Source organism: Triturus cristatus, chromosome 5_2 (genome assembly GCF_964204655.1).
Source record: "Triturus cristatus chromosome 5_2, aTriCri1.1, whole genome shotgun sequence".
Taxonomy (NCBI): Eukaryota; Metazoa; Chordata; class Amphibia; order Caudata; family Salamandridae; genus Triturus; species Triturus cristatus.
The window spans coordinates 692369409-692389229 of NC_140588.1; the positions used below are offsets into that span (position 1 = coordinate 692369409).

General features: G+C 46.1%; 1 protein-coding gene across 1 annotated transcript in view; it reads left to right on the top strand.

The window, feature by feature from the left end:
* Window positions 1-19821, top strand: part of TNMD (tenomodulin) — a 480685-nt gene that overhangs the window by 124157 nt on the left and 336707 nt on the right. The window lies entirely within an intron of this gene.

Below are 19821 nucleotides of genomic sequence, written 5' to 3' on the forward strand. Positions count from 1 at the left end.
TGGTCAGGAGAGAGGACCTTCCAGTGTAAGAGACCAGCACATTGTGGGCTATCAGATCTTCAGCACATGTTGAATAGAGCTTTCCTGTGATTGGTATGCCTGGAAGTAAGAAGAAATGCCACAACGTTTGGAAGGGATTAATAAGAGAACGTATTAGGGATAAACTAATGATCCTAAGCCACCCACTGTAGTATTACTACAATCAATTGGGGCTCCCATCACCTGCAACTCAGAATGCTAATGGACATAGAGAACACAGTAAGGATAAGGAATAGAAGACGGCCTTCTGTCTGGTTTGGAGAAGAATGTGATCTTGCATTCTTTCCTCACTTTTGAAACACTATGGAAGCAGGTTTCAGAGGACCAGGGAAGCTGGCCTCATGTGCTCAACGGGAGAATCCTGTATCTTGAAATAAGGAGTCAGTAGGCAAATTGGCACGTGATTTAGATGGAGTCTAAAATGTACAGCTAGAGAATGTTTGTGCTGCCCTTTAACCTGTGAGTTGGAACTCCTGGGGCTGTATTATTGCACATGCCCCAGGGGCACGACGGCCATGTGCACCTGCTTTGTGCACCCCGGAGGCAAGTTGGTATTACAGAAGAGGCTGCAGACACTTGTGCGGCCCCTTCTGTAATACTGAAATCGCCAGTGTACATGTAGCGCCAGCGATTTCGCAACAGGGCATGCCCTTATTTTCATGGGGCCAAGAATCACTTTGCCTCTGCGCCCCTGCCGAATTATATGCGCGGGTGCAAAGGCAAAGAGCTGTCAGGAGGCATACTAACAATGTGCCACCTAGAAGGTGATGCACTGTTAGTGCATCCCATGATGGCAGCCCTCTAAAGTGGGTGGAAGGGGTCCCTTAGACATCTCCTTGAAGGCAGGTGCAGTCACTCACTGCACCCACCTGTAAGGAGATCTCTCGCCCCTCTTAAAAGTGCAGGCAGATTACCGCCTGCAAAGGGAAACACACAGCGGCTGTTTCAAAGCTGCTTCGTATTTCACTTGAATGTGCTGCACTGGGGGCAGCGTGAGTTCGTGGCCACCCAGGGGGCAGCACATTCAATGTAATAAGGTGCACTTTGCCTATTGGACATCCCTCCACTTTAAAGGCTCATACCAAGTATGAATATTGCTTCTTCAGAATAACTATTTACTACACTCCTGGACATGTGGATGACTTCAGAAATACTGCCATGACTCCAGAGGCTCGCCCTGCTGCTACCAGAGGATTGCTCTGCTGCTTTAAGGACTGCCTTGCTGCTTGAAGGAGAACTGGAACATGGTCCTTGAACCCAGGACCACCAGAAGTGAATCCCAGGTCTAGTTGGCTGGCCTCCTGTGTGAGCTACAGAGACATAACAAGTCCCTGAAGCTCTTGAACCCTGCACCTGGCCTCTCCCGGAGCGGGTCCTTATGCCCTAAGTGGTGCCCCCCCAAGGCCATAGACCATTGGAAGTAGTGTTAGATGTGCTACTCCTGCCTAACCCTAAAATGTGGGACTTAATACAATTTTCACCCAAAACGTCCTGGAGAACAAGCAAAAGACTGGGACCCACCTACCAGCCAATTCAATCACCGGTAGGCTTTACTTTGAGGTAGCTCCTGCTATATTTTTCTCTGCAGCAACAAGACCTGTTCAGTGAGACCTCTTACCAACGGTATCCGGCCTTGTGGAACCCTCTTCAGCTATAGCATGCATCTTCGTCCCGCTGGAGGTTTTCAACTTCCAAAACGTTGTCTAAGTCTGAGGGTAAAAATGTTCACCGGGCTCGACAATGACCAGCTCCCCATCAATGATGACAACCTCATTGGCCTGGAAATTCAACTTCTCCCACTCAGAGCTCTTTCCTGTCTTTCCCTCTAGGCCTTTTACCGTCCCTTAAGATGTCTGCGATCATCCAACCTGTTTTTGGCAACAGTCAAAGACAATCAAAAGAGAACGATCCAGAGGCCGCATGTTCTCCTACAATGCTGCAAAATTATGGAACACTCTTCCCATCTATCTCAACAACCCACCATCTCTCGTTCCTGAAGTAACTAAAACATGTCTCTTTCAGAATCTTCCTTAAGATTCTTATCTGTCGGCTTGCTGTTGCTAGCGCTGGGATGCCTAAGAGTAGCCATGCGCTTTATCAAATGTTAACTAATAATAATGGCTTCACTGAGACTTCATCCAGAGGCTCCCTGTGACAATGACTCCTCCTCCGAAACAGCGCTCTGCCTTGCCCCGCTGAACTTCTCCTTAATTTTTCTCCTAGAAAGGTTCCATGTCTGAAGGTAAGCTGAGACCTGGACCGATCCACCCCTTGTATCCTGCCCGTGCTACATCGCGGTCAGCCTCAACTTTTGACTTTGCCCTTGTCAATGGGTCTTAAACAGTGTGAACAGCTTTACAAAAAAAAAGGTCCATGCAAAAGCAGATGAACACAGTAATTTGGCTATGGGAACTGATAGGAGCCCCTTTTAAGATATAGTAAATACAAGAGATTTCACAAGCAAAGGGCATGCAATTTGCAGGCCAAACCTAAAAAGGCTTAGGGATTACTAGCACGGCAGATTGAATCCCAGCAATCACACAATCATGTCATGTTAGATATAAATATATAATACATTGCAGGAGGGCATCTCAATCTGGTCATATTCCAATTATTCAGTGAAATTGTCTGGATTAACAGAGTTTTTTTTATTCAAATTTCTGCGTGACCTACTAGTATTCTAAAAAACAGAAGGGGGACTCATGAAAGTCACCAAAAGAAACAAGCATTGGCATAGCCAATAGGTCTTGCCTTTTGGACCTTAAAATTGTGTAACCATGCAGCACATTTTCCTACTATATAGTGAAGAGAGAGAGCATATTGGTTTTTCCTATACTGCTTTATCCATTCTATAGTCTGCTTTAAAGCACTGACATGGAACATAAGACAGAGAAGGACATGAGATGGCACCTGACACTAAACATAGGGAGAGTATACATCAGATGAGAGGAGGGTACATGATAGTATGTAAAGGTAGGTAATTCTCCAGCGCTTAAATGCCCCAAAGTTGTGTCAAGACACTACAGAGGGGAAGAAAGGAAATTAGGGCTGTGAGGGTGGGAGAGAGAGAGAGAGAGCCACCAGTGAGAAATGAAATGAGATCGGAGTAAACTCAGGATTAAGAGATGCTTTGGGAATATAAACATGAAATGACACAATGCTGCAACAATTTAATTCAAGATAAGGGTGACTCCTTTAAAAGGGGAGAACTGGTCAGTATGGCTGAGGTTACAGTGAGAGTGTGCCTCTCCCATCCACACACATGAGACATCTGTAAATGCTCATCTAGACTGTGATAACAAAGGCTGTGCTGGAGCCTAAGCTAACCTCTGGTGTACATGAAGAAGAGCGGTGTCCTGACTCATAGGCCTCATTAGGTGTGTTTACTCACTAGCCCCAGATGCAAGTCTTCAGTGTGACATTGTTGATTCAGAGCACCTGCTCTACAGATCAGACCAATGCCAACACACGGGTACCAAGTCATCATAGAGTGCCCAACACATGGTATGCCAGGAACACTCCTTCCTGGGATGGAAACTCACAGAGTGTTAAATAAATACCCATGTCTTATGTCCTATGAACTGAAATATTTTGGGTGAGTGAGTACATTAATAATTTGAGTGGGTGAGTTAGTGAGTACTTTGAGTATTCAAGCAGGTGATAATTCAGTTCATGCAGAGATCTCACTCAGTCCCAAATCAAGTGTGAGAAAATTAATCTTGCATTGCATTCTGATACTTGAATTGCTTGGAAAAGGGGGAATTGGGGCACTAGGATACAAAGACAAAATACCACTGGGATGTGGCAGTTCAAGGCTTCAGTGCCAAAGGCACAGACTGTAATCACCTTCTCCTGCCCTGCACCTTCCCCTACCCGTGTACTCACCAGCCTCAACTTCCATGTGGGCAGCAAGCTCTGTACACTCACCCGGCTGTTTGGCCAGCCAATACTAATCCTGCAAACTCCCCCAACTTTTCAGTAACCGAGTAGCCTTTTCCACTGCACAGCCATAAAAATAAGAAACATAACTTGTTAGCCACAGCACTCATGACATGGTATACAGCGCTATCTAAACAGCAAGTTACATAAAACTTCTAACATTGTTTCTGGTGATGGTCATGTCCCCCGAGGGTAAGATAGATTCTCAGGTTGAGTGACCACTTCAGAGGTTTCAGTGTTAAAAGACAACACATGTCCAAAGAAATCCCTCCTACTTTCATCTATATGGGAAGATAAAACGAGTACCATTAACGTATAAGTTAATGACGGCTCTTATTTAACCACCAAGAGGTAGTTCAGTTTGAAGCACAGCACAAAGGGTAGGTATCATATTGATAAAATTATTATTATAAAATTTGCAACACCTGTTTTACTTAAACACAATTAGAAAACAGTTTTTGATAATTCTTGAAATAGTGTTATTTGACTACTTGTACTTTTGACAATAGTAACGCATGCACCGCATACATTGTTTCTTCCTAAACTGCTATTTTGGGGCTCCAGTGACAGTCACGAACCACTTGCTGCCACCTTAGTAAGAGTTTAAGTGCCCCCGCAACCCGTCCCATCTGGAAAAGTGTCCCAATAAATCTGACTATTCTTTTCTTAGCTCTTTTAGTACTGTGATGTAGAGAAAAGTTCCAGTTCTCCACAAAACAACTAAAATGCAACTATCACACTGCTCCTACTCGGAGGCCCCTACACCCTTTCATGTAGATAGTTCACCACAAATGGAGTCAGGAGAGGAGTCAGTTTGAAAGAGAGAGACAGACGGAGTTTGAGGTGGGAGGACAAGCCGGGGGAGTGTGCATTTGAGGTTAAGAGAGAGTTTTGCAAACAGAGACAAGCAGAGTTTGGGCTTGAGGTAGAGGAGAAACTTAAGAAGAGAGAGACAGGTAAAGTTTTGGCATGGCGGGATGGAAGCGGGGTTTAAATCATCACAAACTAATTCTATATAAACACATTAAAACCAAAAAGGGAGACAGGCTTCAGTCAAGTACACACAAACAGAAACAAGCTGTTCACGGACACATGGCCACCGGCTCCCCGGACGCTCCCCGGGGAGACTCTTCAGTCTTCTCAGAATGTTGCTCAAGGTGCAAAAGTGATACTGAGAGGCGAGTTTTGTGCAAATCAGTCAATGCTGCTGCAGCAGGCTCTTCACAGTTTAGTCAGGGTGAACCATGTAGCAATACAAACATTAATAATATGTACATACATAAGAAAAGCTTCTATAGCATGCTGCTGAGAGGCGTGTCTACCTTGAAGTCATGCTCTCTCCCCAGAGCTCCCCGCGCACACCTCCCCCACCCTTCCTGCTGGGGTGTAATTCAATCAGCAGCCACTCACTGTGTATTTAGTGCTGATGTCACTCAATTAGCTTAAGACATTGTAGAGGAAACTCAGAACGTACAAACTTGAATTACGAACAGTGGGAAGAGGTGGCAAAAAGAAACCAGATTCCAAGTCTGATGGCAGCCGGCATATGTGACACAAGGTCAGTCTCTCACAAAGTACTGTTATTAAGACTACTGCGTGCTTTCAGAGCCCTTCCATACACCAGTGTGCCCACTCTGTGAAATAGTATGCCCCATGGACAAATCCGATGGAATAACAACCTTTTGTTGAGAGCCTCATATTCTGTGCACACTGCATTTTTTTAGTGGTTATAGTGAGCAGTGGCCTGTGGGAAGAAACAGAAGATATGGGGTGTGGGATGGGTCTGCTTCTGAAAGCCAACAAACATAACATTACAAGCACATGAGCCAAGGCAATCTAAAGAAATAGTGTGCTATAACTAACTTAAATGGCCCCTAATGGCCTTATGGTTAACAACTTCCCTAGGCTGTTACTAGAAGATGCCACATTTAAAAAACGAATGGTCCCTAGTTGCTTGGAAGTGCACTAGGGACTGGCTTGTATTAATCATCACCACAGCAAAAAGAATTACAGACGCCCTGTTGATCAGGATACAGATCGCTGAAGGGGCTGTAAAAACAACTATCCAAATAACGACTTACAAATCCAAGTTGGCCGAGATCAACGCTGAGATAACCGAGAATAAGGACTACTTGATGAAACAAAAAATTGCTAAACTTCAGAAAGATATAACTAAATTTGATAAGGAAAAGGTGTATCCCTATCTGAAAGCAGATTATACCTCAGTTAAAACCAGTTATTCAAGCGATGAGAGCTCAGACAACAGAAGGGGTTCCACTAACAGCGACTCCAGCACTGGAAGTGGAGGCAGTAATAATTCTAGAAGGGTTAACAGACCCAATCAATATTACAATACCCCGTCCTTCCCAGCTCCTCCGCTCCCTTATTGGCAATATCCAATGTATCACCAAGGACAACCCCAATTCTTCCACAACAGCAACCAATCTTTTTTAGACAGAGGTTGGCGCAGAGGAAGAGGGCGGAGAAGAGGAGGGCAAAAGCAAGTGCAGTGGCAAGAACAACCTCCAAACAACATAGAAACGAGGAGCAAGACAAGAGATCAGAAGAATTGATAGTAAATCTATCTCACAGATCACTTACTGAGACAGAAACAATGGTCCTTAAGAAAGGCCTAGGTTTTGTCCCCACCCCCAAGATTGACAAATTCAGACATCAGTGTGAACTACAGAACTTCTTCAGAAAGATTCGCCTTAAAGCCTTTTTTCAAGACAGACTTACTGACGATCAGGTTGACACAGGTTTACGTAACCCTTCTACATTTACACCTGGTAACAGTATGATTCCTGTAGAAGTGTTAGCGTTTGAAAAAGACGTACTCAATGAATTGGCTAACCCCTATAACAACAAACCATTTCACAATCTGTCTAAAACAGAACTGGCGGCTGCCAGATCTCTGGCTGAGGACGTGACTATCACCATAAAGCAGGCCGACAAAGGGGGTGCCACTGTCATCCAGTCAACTACTGACTATGACACAGAATGTCTAAAACAACTACACAACACAAAGTACTACACTGCAATAACAGACAACCCCACCAATAGATTGACATCTAAGATTACCCGCATGGTCCATGAAGCAGTCACTAATGAATGGATCAATAAAAACGAGGCTGATTTCCTGATTGCAAAAGAACCTAGAACACCATACTTTTACACACTCCCAAAAATACACAAAGGCATCACGCCCACCCCAGGACGCCCTATTGTGTCAGGCATTGGCTCACTACTTGAGCCGTTGTCTAAATTCTGTGATCACTTTCTTCAACCTCTAGTGAAACAGACACCATCCTACGTGAGAGACACCACCGACATCCTCCGCATCATAGAGGAGGTATCCAACAGCAATGATATAGATTACCTCATGACACTTGATGTGGAGGCTCTATATACGAACATTCCCCAACAAGCTACGCTAGCATTCATTGAAACCGCTTTGGGTAAAATACAATGGACATCCCCAACCCCGATCACTTTCATAGTGGAATGCGCTACGGTAGCATTAACAGAAAACGTTTTTGAGTTTAAAGATCAACTGTATCACTAATCACAAGGTACTTCAATGGGGAGTACCTTCACCATTAGTGTGGCCTGTTTGTACATGTCACACTTTGAGGATGAGGTCATCAGGAACCCCGACAATCCATATATGAATAATCTGTTACTATGGAAACGATTCATTGATGATATTCTCATCTTTTGGAAAGGGGACCTGTCTACTTGTGAGAACTTCGTACTATGGGTGAATGATCAAAATGAATACCTGAGGTTTACCCACACTGTCTCAGCCACTGACATACCGTTCCTCGATCTTAACATCAGACTAGACAATGGTTCATTAAACACCACACTGTATAAAAAACCTACAGACCGGAATAGCTTATTACTGTACAGTAGCTATCATCCTAAATCTCTCAGGGACAATTTACTTCTGGGCCAGTTCCTCCGTATTAGACGGAACTGTAGCTCCATTACAGACTATAAATCAGAAGCACAGACTTTGGCCACTGCTCCGGCCCATTTTAGTATCTGGTAATTATCTACTAGAACCCACTCTGGTCGGATGGAACTTTTTACTTGCCCAATAGCGTGGAGGGAATAAACACAATTATCAAAAATGCTGCCCGCAATTTATCATAATCAAGGACTCGAGACTTAATCTCTTGGCTCTCTGGCTTTTATTATCAGCATAAAGATTTGAAGATACAAAGTCCTCAATACGAGGCACAACAAGTACATAGGCACTAACACAAATGCTACTCTACGAAGAATCCGCATACGGCTAAAAATAACTAAAAGCACAATCTCTAAAAGCATGAGGTAGAAAACTACCAAGCCAATGTCGATATTAGGGACACTGGACCATACCATCTCTGTCCCTACTCTGTACTAGATGACATCCCTACTTAGCAATCCCTTGAGACCCTCAGTCGAAAGGTGTCAGAGTGAAACTTCCTAAGAAGTCTTCACTTAGAGAGCTTGGTCTAAGTTGCCCCCTCTATCTCTTCGCCTAGCCTTTCTCTGCTCTGGGCTGCTCTGATCTGCCTCCACCCTCGGGGCGCTTTCCCTAATACAGAACCCCAAATCTCAGAACACGCCCTTTGCACCTCCTCTTCTGCGGAGTCGTCTTTCAGTAATTTTCCACAGAGCGCTCTCCAGTTCCATCGTCCATCGCTTGGCCTTGAGTCCCAGACACCATCCGCACTAGGAGTTACGATTGGCACATTCCAATGCACTCCCATGTCTGGCTTTTACTACATAAGTCAATTCATGAACAAAGAGCTTCTCTACTAACGAGCAACTGTCCTTGCACCTGGGGTGAGATCATGCAAGACAGACATACTTCACATCTTTTAACTTGCAATTTACTACAGCCTAAAACCTCTACTGGAATAAATCCTTTTTTTGGCCTATTGCCCTTGGCTAACATAAGAAAATACCAGGCCTTTCGCCTCAACGATATATGCGAATTCTGGCCACTACTACGGTTACACAAGCATGTCTAAATCACAGTATTGACATTTACGTCTTTCTTTCATGTGTGGTCAAACTAAACAGTCTACAGACACGTTTTCTAAGTTACACATTTTTAACATCACATTGCGTTCAAGTAAGCTAAACTCTATGCAGTTCTCTAATACGTTCACAGTATGCTTGTACATAGCTAACACTTCTATTGAAATCGATATAGATTATACAATTCTTGATACATTGCACACAAAATACCTGAGTACACATTTGATTATATGCGGGTGCCGACTAACAGTGAATATAACGCACCCCTACGATTTTCAACTTTTAAGCGCTACATCAGTTCCCCCCTTTGATGACATCTGTCATCACACCACTACAATCTTCTTCCTTGGAACTGATTTAAACCGTACTAGTCATTGCTCCGCCATGTCGAACTCCCTCCATTCTCTTAAGACTCTCATATTGCTGCTCCTGAAACTTCGCCATCCTTTTCTCGTTTGCCCTAAGAGCTCTTTCAACCTTGCCTCCTTGATACCACTTCCACGCTTTCACGCATCCCCACAAACAAATCACACAAACTACAGCAATGATAATTGGCTTCAACACTGATCCAAGAAATCCTCTTCCCAAATTCGCAAACCACGTTCCCACTCTTCCAAATCCTTGTCCAATCTTTTCCCACACATTCTCCTCCGTCAAGTCCATAATCTCCTTGTGAATAGTTGTGATGTTATCTATGTACTTCCCTATCTCCTTCGTGTTGTCTGGAATATATGTGCAGCATTCTTGAACCTTCAATAATTTGCAGACTCCGCCTTCCTTGGCTAATAACACGTCTAACGCAAGGCGATTCTGCATAACCATATTTCGTATCGACAACATCTCTCCAGCCACCAACAACAAGGACCTCGCCGTGTTCATAGACAACTCATCAACTACAGTCGCCAACCTCCTGATCTTCACGTCATTCAACACCACACCCATACTAGGTATCATTGCTCCGTATATATCCCCAATCACTGCACCGGCGTTTGCAGCCCTACGTCTTCTAGAATGTTGCTTCGTCTCTAACAATTCCAAGTCCTCTGTGTGATAAATCTTCGGGAATATGATAGCCAAATAGCATATGCCATACCAATTTGCGGGTAGCCTGACATAAGCATTCTTCCCACATACATAATACACTGTCGGAATCACCTCTACTGGACCTTGCATAAAACCCTTAACAGAAGCTTCCAGGGTGAAGGTCTGAGAACAGGTACTATGTCCTACTGCAACCTTCTCCGTGGCCGATTGAGGCCGCCCAATACACAAATTTCCTCTCTGCACTTCGTCTAACGCTATTGGTCCATAACTTCCCTTGGACCTGTGAGCCCTCTCCTCCTCTGTCCAATCTACTGGACTATCTCCGGTGTCTCGTGTCTGGGTCAACTTTCTATACCTGTCTTCTACTTGATCTATGAATTTCTTCTCCGTCTCAGACAACGCACATGTCAGGTTATGCCTGTGAGCATGCGCAGTATCCAACTTCACAGTCGGTCTAAAATACTTCAGGAGTCTGTCCTCTTTCTTATAATAATCGTATTTATTCAAATGCTTGATTGCTGGAACTTCAGGAAGTACTGTGTCAAAATTTGAAAAGAAATACTCGAACTGTCTCCTATCATAAAATAGACTGAGCAATAAACTACAAGAAATCCCATATGTCAATGGGAGATGATGATACTTGATACCTTCATCCACTGAAGCAGGCAACTGCATACACACATAACAATCCTTCACATCCATCGCATCAACATATTCATACAATAACTTTGCATACGCATTAAGCTTAAAATCACCCTTCGACAAATCCATGTGGAGTCTGCGATCCTCACTTAACTTTGATGTTCCCTGTTCCCGGATACTGACATCTCTCTGTCCTGGGGTAATAGGTGTGGGTGCTCCCTGAACCTTCCCCTCCTGCCTGTGAGCCACCATATACGAACTTATCACTACTGCGAATATAGTGACTATCACAACCCCTATCAATGTGCCTATTATCAATTTAGCCCTACGATGTGTGTTTGCAGGATCTGCCATCTTCGGAATATACTCAATGTCCAGTACAGTTTCTGAAATGGTAAGTCTCTTTCTCATTAATGTCTCTTCCGTGAACTTAGGCAAACCTCCCTAACTTTTCTTCGTTCTATAATGGAAAAATCCCTAATTTTGTACTTCTTCCGCTCGGATCTAGGTTATCTTCTTCCCTGCTTGCAACCCTCTCAAATCAGTCCAACATAACCGCTGGTCCCAACAGTTCCAGGACTCCCTGCAATATTTCGAGCTTAAGGATGATCAGTTCTTGTGGATCTGGCACAGTAGTGAACGTCGGGAACTCCAAATTGTCCAAGATCATACCTCGAATGACACTCAGGAAGGGTGGACTCGGAATATGAATTGTTAGGATTCCTTCGATCTCCAGTCCCGGAACTTTCAGCAACACTTCCACTCTCTGGAGCGGGACACTGTTGACCAATGTCATCGACCTCAATCTTCCCGTGCTCGGTAACCCTGGCATCAGTCACTGGATATGCCCACTCTGGTGAAGCGTACTTCCGACTTGGCACTCTTGTTCTCTTTGATCTTCTCACACCACCTTGAGGATACTCCTCATCGCCTGATTCCTCTTCTGGCTCCTCCGAAACTGGTGCAAGATCTGTGTCCGGTACCAACCTCAGGTTTACCCGTTTCTGTCTTGCGGGCCAAACCCTTTCTGCTTCTGTGGCACCTCCGGTCTTCCCTTCGATACCCTGTGCACTGACCTCCTCCTCTTCGGCAGAACTCGATTCCGTACTACCCACTGCACCTCTTGCTCCTTCGCCCGTTTCTGGGTCAGTACTTCTTTCACGTCCTTCCTCAGCTCGGTTCAGTGCACCATCAGCCGCTTCAGCAACCCTTACAGCTTGACTGGCCCTCTCTGGAGGTTCTGTCGGCTCAGCTGGATTTTCGTTCTCGAGAGGGGCTGTATCTTCTAAGGGTGCTGGAACTCTACGGGTATGGGAAGCATGCACCCAGTTCGGTAAACCTCCACACTTAACTGCTGTGTTCGTGATGAGGATCACTTGAAACGGGCCTCGCCACCAAGCATCCAAGCAACTCTTCCTCACGTGCTTGCGGACTAAGACCCAATCGCCTGGGCATAAGTCGTGGCACAGGTCGCTCGCAGCTGGAACCGTTGCTGTCTGCACCTGCTGAGACACAGAACGGACCACGTCAGCAAGGCCTTTACAATAGTCCAGGATCATATCATCAGTGATATTTATCAGAGCAGTAGCAGGTATTGCAGGCAAACGCATCGCTCTTCCCATGAGGATTTCATGGGGAGACAACCCAGTCCTTCTATCAGGCACACTTCGGAGGCTCATAAGGACCAAGGGTAATGCATCAGGCCATTTCAGGGACGTAGACGAACATACTTTCGCCATCCTAGCCTTCAGAGTTCCATTCACCTGCTCCACTATCCCTGAAGCTTCTGGTCTATAGCTACAATGTAGTCTCTGATCTATATTCAGGGCAGCACAAAGCAACTTCATAACTTCGCTATGGAAATGAGTTCCTCTGTCCGATTCAAAGGACGTCGGGAACCCGTACCTTGGAATGAGTTCTCGCAATAATAGTTTTGCTACCGTGAGTGTGTCACATCTGCGTGTAGGGTATGCCTCCACCCACCTGGAAAAGACACATACTATCACTAATATGTACCTCAACCCATTACACCTCGGCATTTCAACAAAATCCAGCTGCATCCTATTGAAAGGTCCTCCTGACCTCCCTATGTGGCTCAACGTCACAGCTGTCCTCTTTCCTACATTCATCTGTTGACAAGTGACACACCTCTGGCACACGGTTTCGGCCACTGCCCGAAACTTCGGGTTGTACCAAGTCTGACGAAACACTCTCATCATTGCGTCTCTCCCAAGATGCACAGCACCATGTATCAGCCTCGCCATGGGGTTCAACAAACTTTCCGGCAACACTGCTCGTCCATCATTCGAAACCCATATATCCACATCTCCTTTCTCACACCCCGCTCGTATCCAACTGTCTCGCTCCTGATCCGAAACTCCTTCCTGAAGCTGTTTCAGTTCTTCCCACGAGTCTGCAATTGCTAACATCTGATCATACACCAATTCCTCCTCAGTTTCTTCAATGTGAGTCTCCGTAAAATTGCATCCCTGCTCTGCACAGAACCGAGCTACTTCATCGGCATAATTGTTACCCAACGAAACAAAATCATTTCCCTTCGTATGAGCAGCACATTTAACAACGGCAATTTCATCCGGGCTTTGCAATGCTTCAAGCAATTTTCGTACATAGTCACCATTTCTTATAGGAGAACCTGAAGATGTCATAAACCCTCTCTGGGACCATAGCTGTCCGAAGTCATGAACCACACCAAACCCATACTGGCTGTCCGTGTAAATCGTTACACGGATCTTGTCGGCTGCCAAACAGGCACGAGTCAAAGCAATGAGCTCAGCCACCTGCGCGGAGTGTACTCCTTTTAAACAAGCGGCTTCAACCCCCCCCCGTGATGGTGCATACAGCAAACGCTGCTCTCAATCGACCGACACTGTCTCTTAAACATGAACCGTCCACAAAGAAAATCTCATCTGACACTGGGAGTGGTTCATCGACAATGTCAGGTCTCGGTTTGGTACATAGTTCCGTAACGTCGAGACAATCATGGTCCTCACAATCTTCATTATCATCTATATTTGGAACAGGTAACAATGTAGCAGGATTTAAAACAGCGCACCTCTTCAATGTCACATTATCGGCTGCAAGGATAACTTGCTTATAACGAGTCAGCCTATTATTCGTGAGGTGCTGTGTTTTAGTCCTAGTCATCAACAATTCAACAGAATGTGGCACATGTACAGTAAGAGGATGACCCATCACAATGCTCTCACATCTCTCGATGCTGACACCTGTTGCCGCAACGGATCTGAGACATCCGGGCAACGCAGAAGCTACTGGATCTAAAGTAGCTGAGAAATAGGCAACTGGTCTACGGACACCCCCATGATTCTGAGTTAACACTGCTAATGCGCAACCTTCCCTTTCGCAGCAGAACAATGCAAATGCCTTGTTGTAATCTGGCATTCCCAACGCAGGAGCGCTACATATGGCTTCTCTCAGCCTCAGAAATGATTTCAAGCAGTCGTCGTCCCATGGTACCGGATCACTTACATCCTTTCGCGTCAGCCGCTGTAAAGGCTTCGCTTCAAAGGAAAAGTTTGGGATCCACTGGCGGCAATAGCCCACCATTCCCAAAAACATTCTAACTTCCCTCTGTGTCGAGGGAACTGGCATTCTCAGAATTGCATCAATGCGATCTGGAGACACTTTCCTTTTACCCTTTTCAATTCTGTGCCCCAAATACTGTACCTCAGGTAAACAGTATTGCAGCTTGTTCGGAGACACCTTGTGACCGTTCTCTCCCAGGAAATTCAACAACGCAATGGTATCGGCCCTGCAAGCGTCTTCTGTCTCTGACGCCACAAGCAGGTCGTCAATGTATTGCACCAAAACAGAGTTTCGCGGCAACACAAGACTTTCAAGATTCTTCTTTAGGAGCTGATTAAAAATCGATGGGCTCTCCGTATACCCCTGTGGGATACGACACCACGTTAATATACGATTTTCTAGCCTAAATGCGAAAAGAAATCTGCTCTCCTCGTGTAGGGGAATCGAAAAAAATGCCTGACATAAGTCAATCACTGTGAACCATTCAGCTTCACATGGGATCTGAAACAGTATCACGGATGGATTCGGTACCACTGGACAACATGGAACGACTATGTCGTTTATTTTTCGCAGATCTTGCACTATCCTGAACTTCCCACTTGGTTTCTGCAGTCCCATAATGGGCGAATTACATGGACTACCCATGATCTCCACCAGTATTCCCTGCCTGATCATAGACTCGATCACAGGTTTAACCCCTGCAATCGTTTCAGGGGATAATTTATACTGAGGTGTTCTCGGGAATTCCGCGTTTGGCTTAACCTGTATCTTCACCGGTTCCACTCCCCTGACTAAGCCAATCTCCTCTCCACTTAGGTCCCACACGTCAGCCGATACTGACTCCCTCAAATCCTGTGGAAGCTCCTCCACTGTCAAAGCTGGGTACATTTCCACGCACACCCGCTGATTTGCAACCTTAAAGGTCGCGTCATCGTCCCTTGTCTGCACCTCTACTCCTTTCGGGGTACAGTAAATCGTGCAATTGAGCTTGCACAATAAATCTCTTCCCAACAAACAAACAGGACTAGAATCGCACACTACGAACTGATGTCGATCCCTAAAGTTTCCTATTCTGACTGGAATCGGTTCCGTCAAGGGGCTAACTAGCCTTTTGTTCGCCACTCCAACCACTTGTATGCTTTCTCCAGAAAGGGCTACACCCGGAACTACTGCTGATCTTATAGTTGACCTGGTAGCCCCCGTATCGACCAAAAATGTAGTAGGGTGTCCGCCAAGCTCTGCTTCCACAAAGGGTCCTCTCTGATCTACTTCTAAGATGGCCCTAAGTATGCAGTCATCCTCTTGGCCTAAACTCAGCCGAGCCAAAAAATCCATATCCTTCTCCTCGCTCACTTCGAACATGGGCATCTGCAAATAAGCTCGAGCTCCCTGCTGTACATTTTGTATCCTGGGTGGCTGGGGAATCTGCACTTGCGGGATGCCGGTCCCCCCTTGCATCATTCTCGGTACAGTCACCGTCTGTACCTGTTCCGCCCCAGGGACCTGACCCATTCCTCCCTCCATCTGTGGCTGATTATAGGGGTTCAAGGGACACTCGCGCCTCCAGTGTCCCACCTGATGACACTGGTGACAAGCTGTCGTCTTCTTCAGTATAGCTACATCTATCCCGGTCCTAGGGTCTACGGGCCTCGGCCTTCCTTGACCCTGCACGTTCTGATTCCCTGTCTGATAGTTTCCCTGTCTCCTCACCACTGGACCCCCATTCGACGGTCCCTGAGCAGCTTGCATCTGAATGAGCAATAGGTTATCCTTCATCTTCTTGTGCTTCGACTCAATCTCATCCGTGCAGTACCTGGCGTACCGCAAGATTTCATCTACGGGCTTATTCTGCCAACAGATTAAATGCTGCTGTATCATGAGACTAACCTCGGGCTTCAGACCCAGCACGAACTTAGACACAAACTGTCCCATATCTTTCGTCTCTAACTCGTCTAGACCACTGTACTGCTTGAAAGCCTTCAAGAGTCTCTCATAAAATTCATGTACTGTCTCCTTGGGCTCCTGCACCGTCCTGTCTATTTTCACCCAATCAATGTCTTGGGGTGAAACCTTCGATTTCAACCAGGTAATTACTTTCTCATACAGCCTCATCACTACTGGCGACGGACCATTTGTAATCATGTTCCTCTCAGGCTCATAGTCCGGCCAATCAACAGCAATCTTACATGCGTTCCACAGATCTCCCGGAACCACAATATCGAATAAGGTATTTAGGTCTATCCACAACACCTTCGAAATCTTGACAAAACGCTCAACTTGCTTGTACCACTCTGCAGGCTTCTCCCTGAGCCTGGGAAAATCATTCGTAAATGATGCCAAATCCCCCCTGCTCCATGGTACATGCACATATCCTCCATTTGCCACTTCCCTCAGGGGAAAGGTCTTTGCTAGTAACAACCCTTCACCCGGGGTTCCTCCTTCTGCTCCCTTCGAGGTCTTTTTCTTTGACCATTTCTCCTCCCATTTGTCAAGCGTCAGCCATGGCTGCATGGCTAGAACCAATTCTCTGGCATGTGACCTTAATCCAACAACTCTCTTCTCTTCCAACTCTCGCTCAGTATAATGCATCCTATGACTTCCTTGCAACACCCTAGTCTTGGATAAATCCACATCATATTCCTTCGCCAATCCCCTCAATTTCTCGTGTGCCATTCGTGCTTTCCGAGTCACATCTTTCGCTACGAAAAACAGCTCATCCGGATTGTAAGATACTATCCTCTCAAGAGGTAGACTTCCATATATAATTTCGTCTACCTCTGCCTTGAGCCTTACTATATCTATCATCCCTGCCTTCAAGGCTCCTTTCAACACCTGACAACTGGCTCCACGTCCCTCATCATATTCACATTCCGGTTCCTTCTCTGTCCTCTCTTCTGGTGCTTCTATAGGAGCAGAATAACTCCTAAAGTTATCCTGAGCATTCTCCGCTTGGCCCACATTCCGGTTCAGGTGCCTCTCTGACGGTACCCATGACCTTAAATCTGATCTCGACTCCATCAGAGTCCTCGGCCTCACCGATCTCTGGTCCTCTTCGCCCCTAGATGTATCTGACACTGCTGCCAATGGTGTACTCCATTGTACAGGGCTTGGAGGTCGGGCCATTGCCCCTTCCAACCCACTTTCCTCGCTTTCTCTCCTCGTTCTTTCTGCCACTTGTTCAGACCTCTCTCTCTCCTCCGATTCCGGACTGTATATCGACACAATCGGTCCAATGGTGACCGGTACCCTCAATGCATCCGGTAACCTCATCTCCCTCTCAATCCTCCCACTAACTTCAGACTGACTCCGTGAACTCTCTGTTACTCTTCTAGTTTCTCCCCTCTCACCCCACCTATCATCCACTTCGTCTGGATTATAAGGAGGTGGTCTCTCGTCTAACAATCTTTGCAATACCCCATCATCGGAGTCACTCTCTTCATCCTGTGCTTTCACATGACTTATCCCCGTCGAGTCTATCAGTAAGGGATACAGTTTCTCTTCCTCAATTGTCTGCACTCTCCACCTTTTCTCCGCTGCATCCCACTTGGCATCCTGAAATGCCCTAATCGACTTCCTCATCCTCTCCTGACTTCTTCCCTTTTCCTTATCATGCTCTGCTCTAATCCACGCATGTAATGCCTCGAACGGTGCCGGTCTTGGCAAGGGTCTTAAGGACCCCATCACCGTCTTCAGTTGGTACAGCACCGCTAGTCTAAATGAGCCATACCTCGGGAAAGCTAGTTCCCCCTCACCTTGTGTAATCTTGTGCCAATTCTCAATCCAAACTATAGTGTGTAACCCCACATTCTTTGCCATGTAATGTGCTGGGGTGTCCTCGGGAGGGGCTTCTTCTCCCTCACGAACAACCACATGCTTATCGCCTCTACACAATTCTCGCAAAACACTAAGACACTTCATGACGAGCGAATTTGGTCTCGCGCTCTATTTACTTCTTGTTCTTAAATCCTCCAATAACAGCGCGACTCGCACCAACCGGCCTATCACAGCGCGACACCCTCTGACGTCACCTTCCTCCGTTCGCAGCAGTTCCCTTCTCCAAACACGTTTCACGCCTGCTCTCGTCCCATTCATACACTGAAATAACCGATTAAGTTACTTCTCTGGCTGTCCGTCCACAGCCTCTGACTGTTCGTCCACAGTCTCTCGACCTTGTTGACCTCGATTGGCCCCCGTCTGCCCCCGTCCGGCCAGACAGATCGCCACTGATAGGTTACTAACACTCCGATCCGCACACACCAACCCACGACCAGCGTTAAGTTGCCATACACACACACGTTCGCTCCCCCTATCTCGGTCCAGGTGATCGATGGTACCTCACGATCTCCTTTGGGTGGTCAACAAAATCTATCTCAGGTGTCTTCTACACCACAATTCCCGGGCTGCGCGCGCTCACAGCCTGATCTCACAATCACACGACATACACATCAACTCCGCAAGACATCACACAACAAATCAACACCGCAATGTACAACATCTCATTATGTTCATACTCACTCCTGGAACTGCTGCTTTCTGCCGCACTGCTACTCGCCGTCGATGCTCATCTGCTGCCGTCTGCTGCTCGCCATCTGATGATTCAGCATCACTTATCGTCTTTTGGGCCGGATGGAACTTTTTACTTGCCCAATAGCGTGGAGGGAATAAACACAATTATCAAAAATGCTGCCCGCAATTTATCATAATCAAGGACTCGAGACTTAATCTCTTGGCTCTCTGGCTTTTATTATCAGCATAAAGATTTGAAGATACAAAGTCCTCAATACGAGGCACAACAAGTACATAGGCACTAACACAAATGCTACTCTACGAAGAATCCGCATACGGCTAAAAATAACTAAAAGCACAATCTCTAAAAGCATGAGGTAGAAAACTACCAAGCCAATGTCGATATTAGGGACACTGGACCATACCATCTCTGTCCCTACTCTGTACTAGATGACATCCCTACTTAGCAATCCCTTGAGACCCTCAGTCGAAAGGTGTCAGAGTGAAACTTCCTAAGAAGTCTTCACTTAGAGAGCTTGGTCTAAGTTGCCCCCTCTATCTCTTCGCCTAGCCTTTCTCTGCTCTGGGCTGCTCTGATCTGCCTCCACCCTCGGGGCGCTTTCCCTAATACAGAACCCTAAATCTCAGAACACGCCCTTTGCACCTCCTCTTCTGCGGAGTCGTCTTTCAGTAATTTTCCACAGAGCGCTGTCCAGTTCCATCGTCCATCGCTTGGCCTTGAGTCCCAGACACCATCCGCACTAGGAGTTACGATTGGCACATTCCAATGCACTCCCATGTCTGGCTTTTACTACATAAGTCAATTCATGAACAAAGAGCTTCTCTACTAACGAGCAACTGTCCTTGCACCTGGGGTGAGATCATGCAAGACAGACATACTTCACATCTTTTAACTTGCAATTTACTACAGCCTAAAACCTCTACTGGAATAAATCCTTTTTTTGGCCTATTGCCCTTGGCTAACATAAGAAAATACCAGGCCTTTCGCCTCAACGATATATGCGAATTCTGGCCACTACTACGGTTACACAA